This window comes from Canis lupus, chromosome 28, assembly GCF_003254725.2.
Source record: "Canis lupus dingo isolate Sandy chromosome 28, ASM325472v2, whole genome shotgun sequence".
Taxonomy (NCBI): domain Eukaryota; kingdom Metazoa; phylum Chordata; class Mammalia; order Carnivora; family Canidae; genus Canis; species Canis lupus.
Window position 1 is genome coordinate 11,438,052 of NC_064270.1, and position 16,588 is coordinate 11,454,639.

General features: G+C 39.4%; 1 protein-coding gene and 1 long non-coding RNA gene across 14 annotated transcripts in view; one reads left to right on the forward strand and one right to left on the reverse strand.

The window, feature by feature from the left end:
• Window positions 1-336: 336 nt before the first annotated feature.
• R3HCC1L (R3H domain and coiled-coil containing 1 like) overlaps window positions 337-16,588 on the forward strand; it is a 79,553-nt gene continuing 63,301 nt past the window's right edge. For 2 of the 13 annotated variants that reach the window (XM_025466830.3, XM_025466835.3), the window contains exon 1: window positions 383-437. The gene's annotated coding sequence lies outside the window, so the exon portion shown is untranslated. Of the gene's footprint in view, window positions 758-1,159; window positions 1,255-12,632; window positions 12,743-16,588 lie in introns of those variants that run through there. The other 11 variants (XM_049103024.1, XM_025466831.3, XM_049103029.1 and 8 more) reach the window with 10 other exon arrangements.
• On the reverse strand, window positions 5,270-15,516 carry LOC112672160 (uncharacterized). The gene is made up of 3 exons (XR_003144075.3): window positions 15,425-15,516; window positions 8,858-8,950; window positions 5,270-5,525 (listed from the first exon to the last, which is right to left on the reverse strand). It is a non-coding gene; the product is annotated as an uncharacterized LOC112672160 (long non-coding RNA).

The following is a 16,588-nucleotide window of genomic DNA, read 5'->3' on the forward strand; positions in this document are numbered from 1 at the left end:
GGATGTAATGATTGGCAACAAGGGCATTTCCTGAGGGGGGCAGAACCCGCCGCAGAGCACCCAGGAGGAATTGGAGGCGAATCAGATTGCCTTTCTCAAAAAAAACTTGGCTGTCAAGGGAAAAGGAGGGATGGTGTGACTGAGCGAGGCGTGAGCGGGTCCGAACTCAGTGTACGAACGAGAGGAAGGGGGTAGGGTCGGCAGCCAGAAGCGCAAACGCCTTCCCACCCTCGCGGTTGGTGCCAGCCCTTCCCGCACGTGACCCGGAGCAGCCCGCGCAGCGCGGGCCGTGGGCGGACTACAACCCCCAGAAGGCCCCGCGGCGCGGCGAGGGGCGGGGCGGGGCGGAGTCGAGGCCTGGCGCGCGCCCCAGCGGCGCGGGCGGAAGAGCGAGAGCTTCGAGGCGGCGGCGGAAGCGGAGAGCCCCGGCGCCCCCGGTAACGAGCGGCCCCACGTCCCAGTCCCTCCCTCCCTCCGCACCCCGAGCCGCGGCTGGCGGCTCCCGCTCCTCCCCGCACACTTTGGACAATACTTCCTTTCCCCTCTGTTACCGGTATTTCTTTTCTCTCACGTGACGCTGGGGGCGGGTCTGCGCCCGGGGCGGAGGTTGCTGGAAGCTGCGGCCCTTCGACCCCTGCGGGCCCGGGGTTGCGGGGATCCTCCGAGGCCCTGTTGTGCTGCGGGCTGCGTGCCCGCCTTGGGCCCTCTTCCCAGATACTCTCTGCGGAGAGGACCTTTCGTCCCTGGGTTTCAACAGGTACTGAGCGGGTCCGTGGCGACCCCCCTCCCCGCCCCGGGGTTCCGGGGCCGTGGGCCACCGAGGCCGCCCCGAGAAGACCCCGGGGCTGCTGGCGACTTCCCGGCTGCGAGCCGAGCCTTCCGAGTGGGTCCGTCCGCCCGGCCGGCCGGGAGCCCCGGGCGGTGGGCTGTGGGCTGTGGGCTGTGGGCTGTGGGCTGGGAGTGAGCCGTCTCTGCGGGAGGAGGTACTTCCTGGTTTTCTTGAGCGGCCCTCGGAAAACCCCAGGGCCGATTATTAAGTTTTTTCTTTTATTAATAAAGCCGCCTCTCAGACTTGAGAAAGGGAAGAGGCATAGGGTTTGGGCTCTAATGTTCTGGGAGTCTTAGGGTTGTCACTTGCTGGACTTGTGATCTTTTGTAGCCCGTTTACCGCAGCCTCGGTTTGTGTGTCTGGAAAATGGGGATGATAGGCTTCGGCCTGCGTGCCTTTCAGCGTTGGGGGCTTCAACAGAAGCGGTACGTGTGAGAAAGCACCTATCAGATCCAAGCTCACCCTCCAACTGTCTTCAGTCTCTGCCAGTTGTAATTTTAAATTTTTTTTTATTTTTATTTTATTTATTTATGATAGTCACAGAAAAAGAGAGAGAGAGAGAGGCAGAGAGAGAAGCAGGCTCCATGCACCGGGAGCCCGACGTGGGATTCGATTCCGGGTCTCCACAAGATCGCGCCCTGGGCCAGAGGCAGGCGCCAAACCTCTGCGCCACCCAGGGGTCCCCAGTTGTAATTTTAAAACCACATTCACGCCTTTGTGAACTCGATTATAAAGATGACCGTGCTCTGTGAAAATCAAATGAGTTAGTAAATAGGAGGAAGCCGTACACACATTCTTAAGCCATGTACCTGTTGAAGAGGTGACATTAAGGCCCTAGCCCCTGTGGAGTCCATTTTCAACTGCATCTGGATTTTAAACCCTGCCCCCTGAATTTGGACACTTCCCTCCCCGCAACACACCCACCCGTCTACCCTTTTTGCTCTGTTCTAACCTTCCTTCATTACAGAAGTGCAAGTATCTCAGCACTTAACAGTTTCTTAGTTGTGTTAAATTAATGCCGGTCTCCAACAGGTCGTGTCCCCCCCCCCCCCCCGCCCCGCCCCCTTTCAGATACTAACTGGTGCTAAATCGGGCTCTAGTTCTGACACAATCCCGCAAACCTCGTGTGCATACTAGCTGCAACGTTGGGGTTATCTTCACCTAACTCTCTTTCTTCATAGTTAGAATTCAGAATATAAATAGTCCATATTCCAGTCTTCTGGCAGTTAAGATCTGAGACTAAGCAGGTGGCTTTTTGTCTTACTTTGTGACTTCTGCATTAACTTTTGGCCAATTAGTTGACCTCTCTAAGCCTGTTTACTAGTCTCTAAAATAGATATAATAACATTTACCTGCCAAGGTATCTATTAGGATTAAATGAGATGTGAATATAAGGAGCTTAGTAGTGCTGGTAGTAAGTGCTCATTATTTTGTTGTAATTGTTGACTGCGGTGATGATCAAAAATGATAATTTAGGTAATGTATTTCTCGAGATTCTTTTTTTTTTCCTGTAAAATGAGGTAGCTATTCTTAGCTCAAAAATACTGTAAATAGACGTTCTCAGATTGCAGTTTTTTTTTTTTTTAGTAATTGCACTTTATATAAAAATTATATTACGCTATTTTTTACTTTTAGAGGCTTCCAAATGCTGTTGTGAAAAGATTGTTGTTGGGATGTGCTTTGGACTGGTGCTTCATTTGTAACCTGTAGTAAGAATGTGGTTTTCTGTCTGCACATTGTAGCTTGTAGTAGAAGTTATCTATGTTTATGATTTAGTGACTATTGACTAGAAGAGAGTTTTGTAGAGCATTTTTTGTCCTTCCCCTCACCCCTGCCTTTTTTTTTTTTTTTTTTAAAGTCAGACTATTTGACTCCAAAAATTAGTTTAGTGGGTAGGTTCCAGAAGGTTTGGTGACCTCGTTTTTGAAGGTGAAAACTTTTAGTGACATTGGTATATGTGCATTTGCAAGGAGTGAGAGTTTAGAGAAACCAAAAGAAAAATCTAATAGAGAAAACTGATCTGTTGGTCAAAGCAAAATCTTAGGGTTAAGAATTGAAATTTTTTTTTTTTTAGTTCCTACAAATGAGTGTTGACTACAAGATTTCTGCAGACTCAGATATTTAGGAAATGTTTCTTTCTTCTTTTTTTAAATTTTATTTATTTATGATAGTCACACAGAGAGAGAGAGAGACAGAGAGGCAGAGACACAGGCAGAGGGAGAAGCAGGCTCCATGCACCGGGAGCCCGACGTGGGATTCGATCCCGGGTCTTCAGGATCGCGCCCTGGGCCAAAGGCAGGCGCCAAACCGCTGCGCCACCCAGGGATCCCGGAAATGTTTCTTTTACTCTCTTTTTGAATGTGGTATCCTCTGGCTCTGCCTTATAAATTACATCCTTATTTTTTTTAAAGATTTGTTTATTTATTTGAGAGAGATGGAATCTTAAGCAGGCTCCACCATGCTCAGCGCGGAGTCTGACGTGGGGCTCAATCTCACTACCTGAAATCATCACCTGAGCTGAAACCAAGAGTTGAATGCTTAACCAACTCTGCCACACAGGCACCCCTCATTCTTATGTTTAGTTATGAATCAGCCAGGTAACTATTTTTTCACTATAAACTTTTATACAAAACTATGGCAGTAGTTGCTTCCATTAAAATTTAGTGTACTCTGTTGTGTTATTTTTTCTTTTGTTTTAAAATTTTGGTTCATGATTTTTTTTTTTTTTTTTTACCTAGAGAAGTTTTGGAAGGTAGGCTCGTTCTCAGCTGTAGCATCTAAGTGTATGTAGTGGATATGCTCAGTTAGTAATGACTGTGCTGAATAGTTCTGAATAAAAACATTTTGTTGATTGTCATGTGTCCCTAAGGCATGCTCTCGAGAGACTATATATATATATATATATATATATATATATATATATAGTATCATGGAAATAATCTAAGCTTGGAGTTAGATCAAGGTTTGAATCCAGGCTCCACTACTTAATGGTAATTGATGACTTCGATTCATATTATCATTCTGAATTCATTTTCCTATCTGTCAAACAGGGATAGTAATATCAACCCCATATGACTGAAAAGATAAGAGATTATTTGTGTGGTGTACTAACCAGCCTTAGCAAAAGGTAGATCATATTATTATTATTACTTAAATTTTTTTATTATGTTTTTCTGATAATCATTGCTTTGTTTGGTAATACATCTGCATTCATTTCCCTAATGCTTTACTTGATTAGTGTTTGTGTGTGTGCGTGTGTGTGTGTATATATGTATGTATGTATGTTTTGCTTTGTTTTGTTTTGTTAGCCAAGGTTAAGGTTGTTGACTGTGACCATAGAATCCTGAAAACACAGCAAAGCTAATTGGCCCACATGTTTGAATCTATGACCCTGTCCTCATTAGCTCCATAAGCTAACTACTCAAAAAATAGCTCACCAGAATGAATGATAAAACTGATATATTGTTGATTTGGCACTCATACACTCATTAGACAGAATTAAATGAGTTACTACCAGAAGTAAAAGTATAGATTTTTAATTATAAACCTGTATAAATATAAGACTAGTTCTCACACTTTGTATAAAACTGGGGACCTAAAGGATGATCTTTGACAGCCACTAACCTGATTTATAATTTAGACATTTCTTTTAGTTGTTGAACAGTATTTGTTGTAGACTTCTCACTTATAGGAGAAGTGAGAAGAAATGAAACTAGGCTATTCATATCTTGAAAGAGAACCCTCCTTTTACTATGTCACCCATCAGAAAATGTGCTCTTAGCTAGTGGAGAAAACATTTAGAGGTCCCCATTAATGAGCTCAGCAGGATGGATGATGCTGGTGTACTTGTAAGAGTTTATTGAATTACAGAGAAATACCAGTTGTCAGAGCTTTAGATAGAAGAGAAGTTATAGGGTGTTGCTCAGCAAGCTCTAAGCCTAAATTTGGAGTAAAACATAGACCAGTTGCTCCCAGTCGTGGTGTGTATTTTTCACCTGTCTTACGCTAGTATTCTATGAAGCTTTCCATTCTTCAAATTCACTCTTCAGTTTTATTAATATTTGTTGTCCCTCTTGTGTCTTTTTTTTTTCTTCCTTTTTATGTCAAATGTGGGATGTCAGACTAGGGATAAAAATAGAGAAGCAGGGAAGCACTGTTGGAGACAGCAGGTTCTGGTCTTTAGTATTGTGAGGGTCCTAGATAATACAGGTTAACAGATGAATATGACGATACAGATTTGTGACAGCTCCTGACCATTTAACTTGGCCCAGAGGCAAAATAGAGGCAAAAGGTATGTGGCACTTGTTAGTAGGAGATTTGCTTCTTAGAAAAGAATATATGCATAGTTCTAATATTGACTTGTAGTTGGTCTGTTTCTAGTTCTTTACCATGGAATACCAGAAGAGTTTTTAAGAAAGAAAAGAAGCACTTGGATTTAAATCGCAAGCTCTCAAATTTATTTATTTGTTTATTTATTTTTTAAAGATTTTATTTTTTTATTCATGAGAGACACAGAGAGAGAGGCAGAGACACAAGCAGAGGGAGAAGCAGGCCCCATGCAGGGAGCCTGATGTAAGACTCCATCCTGGGACTTCAGGATCACGCCCTGAGCTGAAGGCAGACGCCGAACCTCTGAGCCACGCATGGATCCCATGCTCTCAAATTTATACTGGTAGTCCAGTTTGTGTTTTCTTATCTGTAAAATAGGGATAATAATAGCAATCCTGCTTGTTTACAAAGATCAGAGGCAAAAGGTAACAAGAATGTTTTGGAAATGAGGTACTGGGTAGGTGCGGGGAAGTAACTGACTGAAGGGCAGAGTCTTTAAGAGAGGAACACAAACTCATCCATGAATTTGGGATTTCTGAAGCCTCTCTGGCCCTAAGAATTTTGAATAAGGGATTTTGTACTGGAATTAAAAACCTAGTGCCAGGAAAAGATGAATTTATTAGCCTATATTGTGGTTCTAAACTTTTTAATTCTATGAGTTTTTTCTGAACTTTTGTGCTTTCATTTCACATTTTCATTTTAGGAAAAGACCCAGAAGAAAAGAAATAGCCTTGATTTGTTTATGTGATTGGTAATTTTCTGCAACCATTCTAAATAACAGTTTCAAACTCAGTGCGACCATCTTTCAATACATTCAGAATTTCCAGTAGCTTTTTTGGCCTCTTGACTCCTCTAGTGTGAGAACCAACGATTTATTAAATATTGGAGTTGACAAGCCCCAGGAGCCATGCAGCTTTTGGTTTATGCCACCAATGCCATTAATGTGACATTGCTTTTCTTTCCCTTCTTGCCATAGTGTTTCTTGTTTGTATTGTGCTTCTTGTTTGTTTCCTTGAGTAGTCTGAAACTTTTCTTTGCTTCTGACCCTTGAGTTCAGTCAAGGAATTTATCTTTGACTTTATAATGTCATACAGTTTTAATTTTGTAAACATTTCTTGTTACTATTATAAATTCAATATGTGCTCATTACAGAGGATTTGAAAGATATATCTGTATTTTCACCATCTGGAAGTAACTGTTAACATTTTGGATTATTTCCTTCCTTTCTCTTTTCTGTGTATGTGTTTAATGTAATGCAGATACCCTTAAATTGGAATCTCTTGCTATTGTATAGAACTTTTGTATCCTAATTTTAAAAAAGTAATATGTTTATGAATAGTGTCTAGCACAACTTCTAGAATTAACATGAATTATATTCTGGGCAGTGACCTTCAAATTTGTAATCATTTTGAATGGGAAATTTAGGAGATGGGTTCAAATTCTAGCTTTACCATTGCCAAACTGAAAAACTGGGCAAGTTATAGTTTATCTCTGGGCTTTTATTATGGTAGCTGTCATGCAAACTTTCTAAGGTATTTGACAGAACAATCACTCATACACAGAAGACCTGGTCTGGTCAGTCTTTGAGATTCTTATAGTTCTGCTACTGGATGATCCCTGTGTTGAGTAATACTGAATATATCAGTATCTGTGAGGTTATTTAGGCTTCAAGGAAGAGGAGGCTCTTGAAGGAAGTGCTGGAATAACAAATTGACTGGAGAGGACAGAAGAGAGTTCCACACAGAAAGGAAGGATGGGAAGTTAGAAGCAAAAATGAGTACGATATGTGAGCAGAGACAAAAAGGGAATGTTAATAGTATTGCACAAATGAAAGGTCTGATTTTTATTGATGATGAGTAGTAATGAGATGAGATTTTTTAGGTTTATATATGTGTGATAATGAGGAAGAATTAATGGAAGGCTTTGAAGGTTAGGCTGAGGAATATAAATTTGGTCCTGTGGGTGATGGTGAGTCATATGATGAAAACAGTGAGAAAGGTTGTCCTGGCAGCTTTATGGGATAACCTCTAGTTAAGAGTGGCTGGAGAGTATTGCAATAGGACACTGGTAGAGTAATGTATAAACAAAACATGATAGCTCTTGTGGAGGAAGAACAGTAAACATGGGATTGGAAGAGCTGGAAGAATCAGGATAACTCAAAGTTTTGAGCCTGATCTAGTGAGTATATTATGGTGTCGTTGATAGTGACATTGGGAAAGGAGCTCAAATAGGCCTAGGGAGAAAGATAATGAGTGCAAGTGCTATTACAGGTTTTAGGTATTAGATAATTTGAGTGGTAGTTAAAAAAATCTGGTGCTTTAAAACTAAAGAACTTAAAAATGAATGCTCTCCCCTTTAAAATAATTTGTTTTTGAGGTCGTGCATTTATTTTAGCAAATATATTGTTTGGAATTTGTCATTTGAAACTGCTTTCAGGACCAGTTGAGTCATACAAGAAAACCAGTCTCATTACTTGGTAATCGTATCCTTTGTCTTCAAGAGAGTATTTTCTAGCTTGATCACTCATCTTATTTACTTACTTCTAAGTGATATTTGACAGTTTCTAAAAATGAATCAGCAGAGGCATAAAATTTATTACTATGGTGGATGTATAAATGACTGTAGCGTGGTTGCTGAGGACAACTTAAAAAGTCTGAAGCTGGGATAGCATCCTTAAAGTGCTAGTGCACACTGGTTAAAAGGGTAGGTTCTAGAAAGCCTAGGTTTGAATGATCTCTTTGGTACATTAGTTAAGTGTCTTGAGCAAGTTATTTGTGTCTCAGTTTCCTCATTTTTTAAAATGGGTATGGTGATAATACTCCCTACCTCATAGGATTGTTGTTGAGATTAGCTCTTGTGCTTACAACAGTGCCTCACAAATATTAAGAGCTCAGTAAATATTAGCCATCTATTAGTATCACAACCACCACTATTATTGCTATTGTCACTATTGTATTATCTGTTTTTTTTTTTTAAGATATTATTTATTTGACAGCACACAAGTTGGAAGAGGAACAGAGGGGAGAGGGGGAAACAGACTCCTTGCTGAGCAGGGAGTCTGATGTGGGGCTCAATCCCGGAATTCTGGGATCTTGACCCAAACAGAGAGCAGATGCTTAACCTACTGAGCCACCCAGGTGCCTCTCTGTTTTGTTTGTTTTGAAAATCACTTATGTTCCTGTTTAGTTATATCTCATAGAAGTGAAATGATAGGCAGCTGGAGATAAAACTAAAACACAAAAGATCTGACATAGAGAGATGTGGGGTGGGTTGTTTGTTTTTTAGAATGTTGGCCTAGAACCCAGTGGGAGAAGAGTAGAAAAGACCCAGGGCGGAATATTGGGAAATACTCCTAGAAAGGGGTTGGGAGGCAGAAAAGGGGCTGGCAAAGGAGCAGATGGAGATAACAGAGACTTAAACATCATAGAATTGTATTTCTCTTAATGTCAGATATTCCAAAAGTAGTCCAGGACTGGTCTGATTGATTTGTTAGGGTGTCATGTTGCTTCTCTTCTGTGCATGGATTCTGTTCTTTTCCAAAGTCACTTTATGGTCTAGACAGTTACTGGAGCTCCAGCTGTTTTATTTACATTCCAATCGTCAGAAGGGAGGAAGAAGAGAACACATCTCCTTCCCTTTGAGGATATTTTACCATTTATGCTTATATTCCATTGGTGAAAATTACTCACTTAGCCATACCTTTCTGCTGGAGAGGTTGGGAAACGTAGCCTATCTTGAGTGGTCAGAGCCTGGGCATAAAGTACAGGAACAATGAGGGTAATCCAAGTGTAGCTAGATGAAGAATATAGGGTAGATAACACAGTTAATTGTCTTTAGGGCACTTTGTCATTATTGGTAATCCTTAACAGAGTTTCTACACATTGGAAAACTGTGAGTATAAAACCACTCTTGTCAGATTGGTTCAACAATATTTCGTTTTTAGGATGTAATCCTTCATGAATTCTTGTTTAATAAGGATTATCAATCCCTTATAAGGAAAAAATTGTATGTACGTGTATACTTGTGTGTATACAAATAAACATACTGTGTGTGGATTTTTATAGACTTCCTCTTTTAACATTGGCATCGGCCTAAATTACTTCATATGGCAGCAGTGTGCAGTAAAATGATGGTAAATAAGCCTCTAATACTTCTGTAGTTTTAAGCCTATAATTTTACTTCGCTTTCCATCCACTCTCCAGTTTGGTTGTTTTGGGCAATGTTTTAATCCATCTCTGTCCTTTTATATTACTGCTCTCTCTCACTGCTGTTAATTGTACTTTCCAAAATAGATAAATGGGCAAATTTAATTAAATGTGTTATTTGCATTCTCCTGATCAGTAATGAATTTGTAAGTAAGATCAGACCTACGATCTTTCTAGTGTAACAATTACTGAATTCTGTCTGTCTACTCAAGTGTTAATTATTTGCCTTAAAATTGTTTTATTTTTAAAGCCTCTAGATTTTGTATATTTGTGTTCTTTTAGCATTGGAAATATGAAGGTCTTCCCAAAAAGAGGAAGAACTTTTTTCCCCAAAGATTTTTTTTAATTCCTTTCAATTGAAAACGTCTTATTTATATATTTTTGAATGAACAATACATTTAAGATAAATTCATCAGTTGCTTTTTTTATATTTTATCAACAGACATATCATTTTTTTTTTTTTTAATTTTTTTTTTCAGACATATCATTTAAAATAGACAAGTTTTAAAAGTCAAACAGTAAAAAAAAAAAAAAAAGGATTTATAACAAAATATAGTGAATCCCTGTGTACTCTTTGTTTCCTTCCTGAAGGGAACGACTTTCAGCCACTTTTTTCATTATATATTGAGTTTCTATTATGGGAGAGAAATATGTCCTGTTCTTAAACTGTCATTACCATTACTATTTCTCCTTTAGCTTCCCAATTTAGTTGTTATAATATTCAATGAAATGAGATAGTTAATGTTGTATTTACATTATTATGGCTGTACAAATTTTATTTGCTGATAGTGTCTGAAATAGTAGCCTTTCAGGGCAGTTTTCCACAAATCAGTCACAGTAATCTGTCAGTTCCAATTTTCTTACCTTTTAAAAAAAAATTTTGGCAACTTCTCTTCTGGAGACCTTCACTGTCCTCTTATCTGAGCCTACTTCACAGCCCTTTTCCTGGGAAGATTTCCCCTTGTTATCTTTATACTTTTTTTCTCCTTTTCAGTTTGATTTTTACTTTTTTCATCATTTACCCTCTTGCTTAGGTAGAGCACATCCTCTAATAGTTGTGTTGGATTAAAAACGTGTTACTGTGGCAGAGAACATGGGGATGACAGCCTCCAACATGCCTGACTCCTATAGTTTCAGTCTGGATCAGGTGCCTTCTACTTTTGGTGCAGTTTGCATCCTGGAATCCAGAAATGTCCATTCACCAATATTCCTTCACTACTCTCTTGTTGGATTTCCTGTTTTCCATATTCTGTGCCTTTCTTTGTTTTGGTTTATTTCTTCATTTGGTGTCAAAGGATGGTGAGACTATCACTCACTATCTAGAATACCTCATCAGGCCAATCTTCTTGAACAAAGCAGATTGTTAAACATAGTGGTTTGGGAAGTGTAGAGTTCAGGGATTGGAAGATTTTAAGAGGTGGAAGTGGGTTAACATCTGTAGAAGCGTGGCTACTTGGGTGACATTGTTTATTGGTTGGCACTTCGGAATGTGTTTATTGGAGTGAATCTGTCCCTTATTGTTTGACTTGTAAAAGAGTGCCTGCTGGATTAAGTTGGCCTTATCAATTGAATGGATTTAAAACTGGTTCTTCTGGCAATTTACCATGGCTGCAAACAATCTGTTTTTTCCTAAATTTTTAGAACTTTAAATTTTCAGTTATCTGGTAATTTTCTAAGAAAATATACATGGGAGGTCATTTTTTGAGCCTTTCCATGTCAGAGTGTCTTTTTTTCTCCTGTATTCACATTTGATAAATATAGTTTGGATGAGTGTAAAATTCTAGATTGAAAATGTTTTTCTTTGGAATTTTGAAGGCATAGTTTTTTCTTCTTGTCCTTTATTGCTGTTGAGAAGGCCTCAACAAATGTAAATCCTCTTATTTGGACCTACTTATTGGAAACTTGTTGAGTTTCTTCTTTGTTCCAGTATTCTGAAATTTAATTAATTAAAAAAGATTTTATTTATTCATGAGAGACACAGAGAGAGAGGCAGAGACATAGGCAGAGGGAGAAGCAGCCTTCCTGCAAGGAGTCCAATGCCCTGGGACTTGATCCCAGATACTGGGATCATGCCCCAAGCCCAAGCCAAATGCTCAGCTCTTGAGTCATTCCTAGTATTCCAAAATTTAACAGTGATGTGTCTTGGTGTGGGTCCGAGTCTCTTTTTATGTAGTGCTGAATATTTGTAGTTGCTCCGAGGTCCTTGTAATCTATAGCAATTTGCATTTTTTGGGAGCTGGTGTGTGGGGATGGAGGTGGGGAACCATAGATCTTAGCTTTTAACAGGGTCACTTAATCACCCTGTTTTAAAGACCTCTGCACTTTTAGTCATCCTGTGAACCAGAGATCATCCTTTTTTTAAAAAATGGCCTTTTTTAATTATTTATGATAGTCACAGAGAGAGAGAGAGAGAGAGGCAGAGACACAGGCAGAGGGAGAAGCAGGCTCCATGCATCTGGGAGCCCGACGTGGGATTCGATCCCGGGTCTCCAGGATCGCGCCCTGGGCCAAAGGCAGGCGCTAAACCGCTGCGCCACCCAGGGATCCCTTAAAAAATCTTTGTCAGTTTGATGGGCAAAAAAAGGTACATTTATTTGCATTTCTCTGCTAACTGATGTGATTTATTTTTTCTTTGCTGGTTTACTTTTTATCCATCCAACCATCCATTCAGTATATTCTTGCTGAGCATCCACCATGTGCCATCCTGTAAGTTAGAACTATAGTAATGACTAGAAGTTGATCATCTTTTTGTTTTTCATCATTTGTATTATTTTGTTTTATCTCTCTCTCTTTTTAAAAGATTTTATTTATTTGAGTAGCACACAAATTGGGAGAGGGGTGAAGGGAGAGGAAGAAGCAGACTTCCTGCTGGGTAGGGAGCTCCCCGCCCCCACCCCCACCCCCTGAAAAGGGGCTCAATCCCAGTACCCTGGGATTATGCCCTGAGCCGATGGCAGGTGCTTAACTGACTGAGCCACCCCAGTAACTGCCCTCTCTTTTTTAAATGGCATATGATAGGCATTTTTGCCCTCTCAGACTAGTTTTCACAGGACTGAGAATGAGAAAAGATGACATTTTTTTATTCTGTTTGGTTGATGAGCTTCTAAGAAGTATTTTTGTCATTTGTGTTTATCTTCATTGTACATTCTGTGGTAGGTAAGCTCTTAGTATTCATGAAATGAGATAATGAAAGTTAACTGCATAGATTGGTGTCAAAGAAGTGATAATTATATATTTTTATAAAAATAACTTTTATTATTATTTTCCAGGTGAGGTTGCTGTTTCTCAGAAGGAAATCTTTGTACTGCTTGCCTTTTAGAGAAAATCTATCTGCTTGTTCTAGAGTTTTATTATTCAAAAATTAAATGTCATTTATTTGGTAAGTCAGTTGACGACTTCATGCATATATTAGAGAAGTATTTATTTATTCTAAATATTTGTTTGCTTGCTTATATTTTTTTTTTAAATTTTTATTTATTTATGATAGTCACACAGAGAGAAAGAGAGGCAGAGACACAGGCAGAGGGAGAAGCAGGCTCCTTGCACCAGGAGCCCGATGTGGGATTCGATCCCGGGTCTCCAGGATCGCGCCCTGGGCCAAAGGCAGGCGCCAAACCGCTGCGCCACCCAGGGATCCCTGCTTGCTTATATTTTGTTTCTTTAGTGTCATTTTATTTGTAACTCTCATGTGAAACAAGTTTGCAAGTGGCAATTTCCTGAAGGACTTAAGGTCTCAAAGATTTTCTTCTGTTTACTGTTGTTCTTAATTTTGGTGTTTGTTGTAAAGGGAACAAAGGCTGGTTAAATATTAGCGTTAGTTCTCAGAGCTGGAATACTAGCTTTGCTCTTTTCAGTCTCCTCCTACCTGTAAGAACTGAGAATTGACATCCTTCCCGTAAAGCTTTAGAGCTTCCCCCTCTCATTTATACAGGGAGCAGTAAAGAAGCTGTGTTATTGTGGAGCTTTGAAGAGTTGATTCAGGAAGAATAGATGGTCAATTTTATCTTCAGTAAAGCATAATGAAGCAGAATGAATAATACTATCAAATTAGAAATGAAAAATAATGAGATATTTAGTGAAACTGATTTTATTTTTTAAAAGATTTTTAAAAAAAATTTATTCAAGAGAGACAGAGACAGAGGCAGAGGGAGAATCAAGCTCCATGCAGGGAGCCCGATGTGGGACTTGATCCTGGGACTGCGGGATCATGACCTGAGCCGAAGGCAGACGCTCAACTGCTCAGCCACCCAGGTGTCCCTGATTTTGTTTCATATTACGCTGTAGGTGTTTTTTTTTTTTGTCATGTATGTATGTGTGTGTGTGTGTGTGTGTGTGTGTGTGTATATATATATATATATATATATATATATATATGGTTTTTTTCCTGGAAGACCAGTAAGTTGATATGACCACTGTTTTGTAAGAGGTTCTTCTTACCCATGTCCTCTTAAATGATCTTCTCAATCTATCTCTGTTTTTTTTTTTTTTAAAGATTTTATTTATTTATTTATTCACGAAAGACACACACGCACAGAGAGAGAGAGAGAGAGAGGCAGAGACACAGGCAGAGGGAGAAGCAGTCTCCATGTAGGGAGCCCAGTGTGGGACTCGATCCTGGGACGGGATCACGCCCTGGGCGAAAAGCAGGCACTAAAACTCTGAACCTACTCAGGGATCCCTTCTATTTCAGCTTCTGATTCTTATGTGTCACCAGTGTTAACTGGGAAACTGATATGTAGGGTGAAGGCTTTAGTGGTAACAAGAGAGTTAGTCACAGCAAATGTCGGAAGATTATTTTACTTAGGTGCTGCTAAAGCATTTGGCAAAAAATTGGAAACTATAATGAAATGATACTGGTGATTTGCAGAATTTTCTATTAAATGGTTTTACACAGCAGCATATAATGAAAAGTAAATATTGATGTTGAGAGCTGAGCTTAAGTATTCTCAAATAGAATCTAAGGATGAGGAGCAGCTACAGAAAGGGAAATAATATTCTCCTTTCATATCTTTTTTGGTAGTTTCTTTGCTTATGTTAGCATCAGAAAGCTGACTTTTGATTTTTCTAGAGTTGTGTCTGTGGCTTGTGTGAGCAGAGGCATGGGATTTCATTGTGCACGAGTCTGAAATGGCTCTGATCTTAGAGCATACCAAAGTGAGTTTTAATCTTGGTTATTTAAAATCTCCTTGTACCTGTCTTATTAGGAGTATTATTTTTTTAAGAAGAAACTAATTTGCAGCTGGCTATAAAGAGTGACATTGTGTCCGAGAAAATGCTGTACTAACACACTGCGTTGTCCCACAAGAGTACTTCTCAAGTCCCTGAACGCAGTGCTGACAATCTGTGATGGCCTGTGAATTGTTGGCCAGCAGAGTGAAGTTGTAAGTCGTGTGTAAGTTACAGAGAAGATGGGGAGGGGAACAAATGAGAAAAGAGCGGAGTAACTTGGGTTTTGTAAGTAGCTTGAATGGAAGCTATTGTTAGCTCTGCTAAAATGACTCTGAAATGAATAGCCAGAGTGTGTGTGGGGAGGTTGGTAGAATAGAAAATTGTGCGTTTCACTTTTCCTTTCAGAGTGTTATTGTTTCGTTCTGTCATCAAAACTATAAGGCTAGATGGTCTGTTGATGAAAGTATGGATTGGATAGATTTAAATTTTTGAAGACACTCGAAATACTACTTCATGCCAGGAAACGAGACTTATAAAAGTCAGGGTGGTAGGGATGGAACTTATCTTTTCCAGGAATTATTATAATGGTAGTAAGGCCAGTTACCATATCTAGATCCAGAATGACTGGGCCTTTATCTCAGACAACTGTATATCCTGTTATTTATTTACATATTAGATTTTATATACACATACCACCAACTGGTGTTGTTTCAGAAACATTTGGCCAGCTAGAGCAGTCTTCATTGGACATCAAGGCATGGGTTTCTGAGTATTTCTGGATTGTGGAAATAGAGTTTAATATGGGGCAGATTATGGTTCAGTATGGTTCAGCCTTTGCCTCTAGCTAGACTAGTTTCTGTAACTGTCTCCAAAATAGCATTGTTTGACTTACTGCCTCCTCATATTGTTGAGGGTATTCCTTTTCCTTGGAATGTCTCCCCCTGATTCTCTTCTCTGTACCAGCTTATCCAGGCCTGGCTCCAAGTCTGCCTACTTTATGACATCGTCAGCCATTCCAGGCCCTTAGTGATTTTTCTCTTTCTGTTTTTTTTTTTTTTTTTTTTTCTTTCTTTCTTTCTTTCTTTCTTTCTTTCTTTCTTTCTTTCTTTCTTTCTTTCTTTCTTTCTTTCTGGGTTTTTATTATTTACTGCTTTTCTCTTTGCCTGTAATATATTACCTTCATATTTTTTTGAAAAAAATTTTTTTTTACCTTCCCCATTAGGTGGGGACAACTTAAAGGGGAGGTTACATTATTCATGTGGTTCAAATCATGTTATATTATTGTAGTCTTACTTTATAATCTTCACCGTCCCAGCATAGATCTCAATACATTATCTGCACTTAATAAATATTTGGCTCTGAGAAGATGCTGTTACCTATTGTTAGCTTTTCAAGTCTTTAACATTTATCTTTCTTTTTGTATCATAAAAATAATAGATATTAGAATGCAGTTTAAGTACCTGATTCATGTTTGTTCAGTACACTGTACTTGGAATGCCTTCTGTAGGGCTCTATACAGGCTTCCTGATTTTTAAAAGAGCATTGCTCTGAAGATATATTCTAAGGTAATTACAGTATTTGTTATTCTTGAATCTCTAATTAATAAACCTTTAGTCTGGGGCAGCCCGGGTGGCTCAGTGGTTTAGCACCACCTTCAGCCCAGGGCGTGATCCTGGAAACCTGGGATCAAGTCCATGTCAGGCTTCCTGCATGGAGCCTGCTTCTCCCTCTGCCTGTGTCTCTGTCTCTCTCTGTCTCTCATAAATAAAAAACAAAACAAAACAAAACAAAAAAACAAGAAAAACCTTCAGTCTGCATTTAGGAGAAGCTCTTATTTGTTAATTTTCTAATTTTTTTCTATGTCTGCCTTGAAGTGAAACTTCTTTTGGTTTCTCAGATTCTTATCAGCTACATTTGGCCTTCACACTTGCTAGTATAGCTACAAGGAGGGAGGAGAGACAGAGTTATAACTATTTCTAACATAGGGATTCCATCCCCTTTGCAATTCTTCTCTTACTGCTACTGCACTTTTTGTTTTGTTTTGTTTTTAAAGCTC